This window comes from Panthera tigris, chromosome C2 (genome assembly GCF_018350195.1).
Source record: "Panthera tigris isolate Pti1 chromosome C2, P.tigris_Pti1_mat1.1, whole genome shotgun sequence".
NCBI lineage: Eukaryota > Metazoa > Chordata > Mammalia > Carnivora > Felidae > Panthera > Panthera tigris.
Window position 1 is genome coordinate 86,053,772 of NC_056668.1, and position 9,092 is coordinate 86,062,863.

At 36.7% G+C, this 9,092-nt stretch overlaps 1 pseudogene; it reads left to right on the top strand.

The window, feature by feature from the left end:
- The first annotated feature begins 8,591 nt into the window (after positions 1-8,591).
- Positions 8,592-8,749, top strand: LOC122230902 (annotated as a pseudogene).
- Positions 8,750-9,092: the final 343 nt, after the last annotated feature.

The following is a 9,092-nucleotide window of genomic DNA, read 5'->3' on the forward strand; positions in this document are numbered from 1 at the left end:
CACATTTTTCCAAAGAAGACATACAGATGGCTTACAGACACATTCCTTTTATTCTTGCCTTGTTGCACTGAATAGGACATCTGGTACAATGTTAAACAGAAGTGAGAAATGGCAAGATTTCATTCTTTTTTTTAACGTTTTATTATTTATTTTTGAGAGAGAGAGGCACAGCATGATTGGGAAGGGGCAAAGACAGAGGGAAATGCAGAATCTGAAGCAGCTCCAGGCTCTGAGCTGTCAGCAACAGAGCCCGAGGTGAGGCTTGAACTCATGAACCATGAGATCATGACCTGAGCTGAAGTTAGATGCTCAACCAACTGAGCCACCCAGGCGCCCCAAGATTTCATTCTTTTTGATGGCTGAGTAACATTCCATTGTATACATATACCACATCTTCTTTATTCATTCATCTATCAGTCGATGGACACTTGTGCTTTCTCCATAGTTTGGCTATTGTTGATAATGCTGCTATAAACAACGGGGTGCAGGTGACCTTCAAATCAGTATTTTTGTATTCTATGGGTAAAAATCTAGTAGATCAATTGCTGGATTGTACAGTAGTTATATTTTTAACTTTTTAAAGAACCTCCATACTGTTTTCCAGTATGGCTACATCAGTTTGCATTCCCACCAACAGTGCAAGAGGATTCCCCTTTCTCCACATCCTGACCAACATCTGTAGTTTCCTATGTTGTTAATTTTAGCCATTCTGACACATATGAGGTGATAATTCATCATGGTTTTGATTTGTATTTCCCAGATGATGAGTGATGTTGAGCATCTTTTCATGTGTCTGTCTGCCATCTGGTTGTCTTTTTCACCTTTTATTTCTGAGTCTATCTTTGGAACACATCTTTTTTAGATAGCACATAGTTGGGTCTTATGTTTTTATATACAGTCTGACAATCCCTGTCTTTAAAGTGGAGTGTTCATGCTCTTGTCTCCTCCTGGACATTACCCTCTCTTGCATTTCAATCCTATATCTGCTCTCTTGCTGGACAACAGAGAACTCCAGACCCAGAGTCTATGACAAATTGGAAAGTCAGCTACATCTTCTGGTTTTGAGGATAATGCCTTGTGAAGAAGAGGTTCTGGAGTGACCTGCAGTGCAATTTCCCCTCTTCCCCAGGACTTGGAGCTTCAGGCTACTTCAAGGAACAAATCAAAGCACACCTGGGAGGGTCCAAAACATCACTACGAGTAGGGAGATAAAGTAACCAAAGTCACAACAACAGAGAGCAAGTTACACTCTCCAAAAAAAAACATCTCCTGAAGGGCCAGGCCCTGGACAGTGTATGACCCCTCTTTAATATAGTAGTACTTGCAGGTGCAGGGCACATAACAAGCTTTTAAAACACTTAAGGGACACAAAACTAGTCAAAATGATGAAACGGAAGATTCTCCTCAAAAGAAATCCCAGGAAGAAATGACAGTTAAAGAATTGCTCAAAACGGATATGAACAATATAACTGAACAATAATTTAGAATAATAGTCTAAGATTAATCACTGGGCTTGAAGAAAAGCATAGAAGACAGCAGAGAATCTATTGCTGCAAAGATCAAGGAACTAAAAAATATAGTCATGATGAATTAAAAAATGTTGTAAATGAGATGCAAAATAAACTAGAGGCAGTGACAGTGGGGAATGAAGAGGCAGAGGGGAGATTAAGTGAAACAGAAGATAAAATTATGGAAAAAGATGAAGCTGAGAAAAATAGAGATAAAAACATTCTGGACCATGAGGAGAGAATTAGAGAACTAAGTGATTCAATGAAACAGAACAATATCTGTATCATGGGAGTTCCAGAAGAAGAAGAAGAGAGAGAAAGGGGCCAAAGCAATGAAAAAATCATTGCTGAGAACTTCCCCAATCTGGGGAAGGAAACAGACACTGAAATCCAAGAGGCACAGAGAACTCCCTTCAGACATAACTTGAATTGGTCTTCTGCATGATGCATCATAGTGAAACTGGCAAAATACAAAGATAAAGAAAGAATTCTGAAAGCAGCTAGGGATAAAGGGCCTTAACCTACAAGGGTAAACACATAAGGATAGTAGCAGACCTATGTACTGAAACTTGGCAGGCCAGAAAGGACTGGCAGGAAATTTTCAATGTGCTTAATAGGAAAAATATGCATCCAAGAATCCTTTATCCAGCAAGCCTGTCATTCTGAATAGAAGGAGAGGTAAAGGTTTTCCCAAAAAAACAAATGGAAGGACTTCATCACCACTAAACCAGCCCTACAAGAGATCCTAAGGGAGACTCTGTGAAATGTTGCAAAGACCACAAAGGACTAGAGACATCACTACAAGCATGAAACCTACAGATAACACAGTGACTCTAAACCCATATATTTCAATAACATCACTGGATGTAAATGGACTAAATGTTCCAATCAAAAGACATAGGGTATCAGAATGGATAAAAAACAAGACCCATCTATTTACTGTCTACAAGAGACCCATTTTAGACCTGGTGACATTTTCAGATTGCAAGTGAGGGGATGGAGAACCATCTGTCATGCTACTGAAAGTCAAAAGAGAGCTGAAGTAGCCATACTTATATCAGACAAACTAGATTTTAAACTAAAGGCTGTAACAAGAGATGAAGAACATTATATCATAATTATAGGGTCTATCCATCAAGAGCAAACAATTATAAATGTTTATGCACTGAATTTGAAAGCACCCAAATATATAAAACAATTCATCACAAACATAAGCAATCTTATTGGTAAGAATGTGGTAATTGCAGGGAACTTTAATACTCCACTTACAACAATGGAAAGATCATCTAGGCAGAAAATCAATAAAGAAAGAAAGGCCCTGAATAATGCACTGGACCAGATGGACTTGACAGATATATTTAGAACTTTTCATCCTAAAGCGGCAGAATACACATTCTTCTTGAGTGCTCATGGACCATTCTCCAAGGTAGATCACATACTGGGTCAAAAAACAGCTCTCAATAAATACAAAATAATTAAGATCATACCATGCACACTTTCAGATCACAATGCTATGAAAGTTTAAATCAACCACAGGAAAAGGTTTGGAAAACTTCCAAATGCATGGAGGTTAAAGAGCATCCTACTAAATAATGAATGGGTCAACCAGGCAATTAAAGAAGAAATTAAAAAATATGTAGAAACAAATGAAAATGAAAATGACAGTCCAAACACGTTTGGGATGCAGCAAAGTCAGTCCTAAGAGGAAAATACATTGCAATCCAGGCCTATCTCAAGAAACAAGAAAAATCCCAAATACAAAATCTAACAGCACACCTCAAGGAACTAGAAGCAGAACAACAAAGAAACTCCAAAACCAGCAGAAGAAGAGAAATAATAAAGATTGGAGCAGAAATAAACAATATAGAATCAAAAAAAAAAACCCCAGTAAAACAGATCAATGAAACTAAGAGTTGGTTTTTTGAAAAAATAAACAAAATTGATAAACCCCTAGCCAGACTGCTTAAAAAGAAAGGTAGAGGACCCAAATAGATAAAATCATGAATGAAAATGGATTTATCACAACCAATCCCTCAGAAATACAAGCAATTATCAGAGAATACTATGAAAAATTATATGCCAACAAACTGGACAACCTGGAAGAAATGGACAAATTCCTAGACACCCACACACTACCAAAACTCAAATGGGAAGAAATAGAAAATCTGAATAAACCCATAACTAGTGAAGAAATTGAGTCAGTTATCAAAAATCTCCCAAAAAAATAAGAGTCCAGGACCAGATGGCTTCCCTGGGGAATTCTACCAGACATTTAAAGCAGAGTTAACACCTATCCTTCTCAAGCTGTTCCAAAAAATAGAAATGGAAGGAAAACTTATGGACTCTTTCTATGAAGCCAGCATTACCTTGATTCCCAAACCAGACAGAGACCCCACAAAAAAAGGAGAATTACAGCCAATATCCCTGATGAACATGGATGCAAAACTTCTCAACAAGATACTAGAAAATTGAATTCAACAGCATATAAAAAGAATTATTCACTATGAGCAAGTGGGATCCATTCCTTGGATGCAGGACTGGTTCAACATTCGCAAATCAATCAATGTGATACATCACATTAATAAAAGAAAGGATAAGAATCATATGATCCTGTAAATAGATTCAGAAAAAGCATTTGACAAAATACAGCATCCTTTCTTAATAAAAACCCTTAAGAAAGTTGGGCTAGAAGGAACATACTTAAACATCATAAAATCCATGTATGAAAAGCCCACAGCTAATATCATCCTCAATGGGGAAAAACTGAGAGCTTTCCCCTGAGATCAGGAACATGACAGGGATGTCCACTCTCACCACTGTTGTTTAACATAGTGTTGGAAGTCCTAGCATCAGCAATAAGACAACAAAATGAAATCAAAGGCATCAAAATTTGCAAAGAAGTCAAACTCACTTTTGAAGATGACATGATACTCTACATGAAAAACCCAAAAGACTCCACCAAAAGACTGCTAGAACTGATACATGAATTCAACAAAGTTGCAGGGTACAAAATCAATGTACAGAAATTGGTTGCATTTTTATACACCAATAATGAAGCAACAGAAAGAGAAATCAAGAAACTGATCCCATTTATAATTGCATCAAGAACCATAACATACCTAGGAATAAATCTAACCAAAGATGTAAAAGCTCTGTATGCTGAAAGCTTACTATAGAAAGCTTCTGAAGGAAATTGAAGAAGACACAAAGAAATGGAAAAACATTCCATGCTCATGGATTGGAAAAATAAATATTGTTAAAATATCAATACTGCCCAAAGCAATCTACACATTCAATGCAATCCCAATCAAAATTACACTGGAATTCTTCTCACAGATAGAACAAACAATCCTAAAATTTGTATAGAACCACAAAAGACCTCAAATATCCAAAGTAACATTGAAAAGAAAACCAAAGCAGGAGGCATCACAATCCCAGACTTTCACTTCTACTAAAAGGCTGTAATAGCCAAGACAATATGGTATTGACACAAAAACAGACACATAGACCAATGGAACAGAATAGAGAACCCAGAATTGGACCCACATGTAAATGGCCAACTAATCTCTGACAAAGCAGGAAAGAGCATCCAATGGAGAAAAGACAGTCTCTTTAGCAAATGGTGCTGGGAGAACTGGATAGCAACATGCAGAAGAATGAAACTAGACCACTATCTTATACCATACACAAAAATAAACTCTAAATGGATGAAAGACCTAAATGTGAGAGAGGAAACCATCAAAAACCTAGAGAAAAAAGCAGGCAACAACTCTCTGACTTCACCCACAGCAATTTCTTGTTCGACACATCTCCAAAGGCAAGGGAATTAAAAGCAAAAATGAAGTATTGGGACCTCATCAAGATAAAAATCTTCTGCATTGTAAAGGAAACAATCAACAAAACTAAAAGGCAACCGACGGATTGGGAAAAGATATTTGCAAGTGACACATCAGATAAAGGGTTAGTATCCAAAATCTATAAAGAAATTACCAAACTCAACACCCAAAAAACAAATAATCCAGTGAAGAAATGGGCAGAAGACATGAATAGACACTTTTCCAAAGAAAATATCCAGATTGCAAACAGACACACAACGAGATGCCCAATGTCACTCATCATCAGGGAAATACAAATCAAAGTCACACTGAGATACCACCTCATACCAGTCAGAGTGGCTAAAATGAACAAATCAGGAAACTACAGATGCTGGCGAGGATGTGGAGAAATGGGAATCCTCTTGCACTGTTGGTGGGAATGCAAACTGGTGCAGCCACTCTGGAAAACAGTGTGGAGGTTCCTCAAAAAATTAAAAATAGATCTACCCTATGACCCAGCAATAGCACTGCTAGGAATTTACCCAAGGGCTACAGGACTACTGATGAATAGGGGCACATGTACCCCAATGTTTATAGCAGTGCTTTCAACAATAGCCAAATTATGGAAAGAATCTAAATGCCCTTCAACTGATGGATGGATAAAGATGTGGCTTATATATACTACTTGGAATGAGAAAGAATGAAATCATGCCATTTACAGCAACAGGGATAGAACTGGAAGCTATTATCCTGAGTGAAATAAGTCAATCAGAGAAGGACAGATATCACATGTTTTCATTCATATGTAGATCTTGAGAAACTTAAGGAAGACCATGGGGGAAGGGAAGGGGAAAAAATAGTTACAGAGAGGGAGGGAGGGAGGCAAACCACAAGAGACTCATAAGTACAGAGAACAAACTTAGAGTGAAGAGGGGGATGGGGGAGAGGGGAAAATGGGTGATGGCCACTGAGGAGGGCAATTGTTGGGATGAGCACCGGGTGTTGTATGTAAGCCAAATTGGCAATAAATTATATTTTTAAAAAAGAACCATCTAAAAAATAAGTAAAATAAAGTGGAGTGTTCAGTCCATTTTCATGTAATATAATTATTTTTTTTTAATCTGAGCACAGTTGACACACAATGCTACACTAGTTTTAGGAACACAACAAAGTAACTCAAGTCCACACATTATGCCATGCTCATCATAAGTGTAACGATCTGTCACCACCCTATGCCACAATACCATTGACGATATTCCTCATGCTGCAGCCCCCATTCCTGTGACCTAGTCATTCCGCAACTAGAAGACCATATCTCCTACTCCCTTTTACCCACCTACCTACCACCCAACTCTGGCAACCATCAGTCTTCTCTTTGCATTTGTAGGCCTGATTCTGCTTTTTTGTTGTTGTTTATTCATTTTTTAAAGTCCATATATAAATGAAATCATATATTTGATTTATTTAATATGATCATATGATACTTGACTTATTTCACTTGGCATAATGCCCTTTATGTCCATCCATTTAGTATAATTATTGATATGGTTGGCTTTACGTCTATTTGGTTTCTAATTGTTCACTCTGATTTCTGTCCTTTTTCTTCTTCTTGTCCCTTTCTTCTTCCTGTCTCCCTTATTTGGAAGGATTAGCTAAATATTTTTAGTATTCCATCTAATTTTGCCTATTGACTTTTTAATTATATATCTCTTACTATAAATTTTTGGTAACCATCCTAGCAATTACAGTATCTATCCTTTACTTATTATTGCCTACTTAAAAATAATATTTAGCACTTCAGATGAAATGTAAGAAACTTGAAAGAACATATCCTATAGTTCTGTTTATTCTTCTCCCATCCTTTGTGTTATTGTTGTCATACATTTTCCTTCTATATATAAGCTAAACAGGACATGTGATATTTTCATCTTAAACTCTCACTTGGAAAGAAATCAAGTTGTCTTTTAAAGAAATCAAGAAATGTAAAAGGTAGTTTACATTCACCTAAATAATTATTTCCAGTGCATTCCATTCCTTTCTGTAGATTCCAATTTTCATATGATATTGTTTTGTTTTTCTTCAACCTGAAAAAAAAAACTCAACATTCTTTGTAACACAAAACTTCTAACAAAATATTCTTTCACTTTTTATTGTAGATAGTTTTCTGGCTGGCATTTTGTTGTTGTTGTTGTTGTTGTTGTTGTTGTTCAGTTACTTTGAAGATGTAATGCTTTTGTTTTTAGCCTCTATTGTTTTTTGGTAAGAAATGAGCCATCATCCTCATCGTGGTTCCCATACGTGATTGTGTTCTTTTACCTCTAGCTGCAGGACTTTTTTTCCTTATCTTTGATTTTCAGCAGTTTAACAATTAGGTACCTAGTGTGGCTTCCTTTGTCTTTATCCTATTTGGATTCACTGAATTTCCTGGATCCCTGGGTTGATGTGTAGGGGAAAAAATGTGGGGCCATTCTTTCTTAAAATATATTTTTGCCCATTCTCCATATCTTTTCCCACTGAGGCTCCTTTTACAATGTGTTAGATCACTTGATATTGTCCCATGAGTTACTGGGTCTCTGTACATCTTTGATAATCTTTTTTCTTAATCTGCTTTGGTTTGCATAATTTCTATTTATGTTATGCTTTGTTAGGATGAGTTTATTTGGGTTCAACCCCTAGTCCTACTGCATGGCACTTACTTACTCTGGAGTGTGTTTTTCTTCTAACGTGCACCCTAATGGATTTCCACTGGATATTTGAGGTAGGCAGTAAGTTCTCTCCAATTTAAATGGGGTGACCTCCACCTCCTAGTATTCTGTGACCTCTCTTACATCAGTTGCTTCTCAACCCCTTGCATAAGTTGTGATGTGCTGCTCCCTTTTGTCTTACCTTGAGGAGTCAAGACCAGACCTTATTTAAAAACATGAGCAAAACCCACATGTACACCCAAACCCAGCTTTCTGTTTCCAGTCTCTGCTACACAAATTCCAACCATTTCTGCAACCCTAAACTATGATCACTGTCTCATAAGAGGCAAATGTCTAGTTTCTGTTTGGGTTCATTCAGAAAAATGCCTCAGGGCAGAAAGTTGGGGTTAACATAGAGCTCATCACATGTGTTTCCCTTCTCTCAAGGATTATAGTCTTGCACTTCCTGTTTATCTATTCCTGGAAACAGTTACCTCATTTATTTTGTCCAGTTTTATGGTTGTATATATATGTCAGGGCAAGTACAAAACCAATATCTTAGTCATGGCTAGATGTGAAAGTCTATTGCATCTTGGCCTTTTGGCCAAGACTAAGTGTAGTATCTGTTCTTATCAGTTCATCAAACTCTGAAAAAATAAATAAATAAATGAATTTTGGCAAAATCAGGAAATTTTTTTAAAAGTATGCTTTGCTAATCATCTCCATCCTCGGGGCAACCTCTTACACAAACTCATCCACCTGTCATGTGTCCCTTTTACTAGAAAAATGCTTTAGATCAAATCCTTATTAACATATTAGTATATTTGCATTTTGAAAACATCCTTTGAAGTAAAGCCTGAATACAAAAATAATAGAGAAAATCAATGAAGCCAAAGTAGGTTCTTTGAAATGATAATCAACAAAATTGACAAACTTTAACTACATTGACTAAGAAAAAAAATCTACCTAATCCAGCCTAATGATGAGCTCTTCCATTAGTAATTAATGATCTTTGCTTTGTTCATGTCATCTGCTTTAGAACCTGAATTCTTTCAAAGAAATGCTCCTCCTGTTTCTATAAAAAT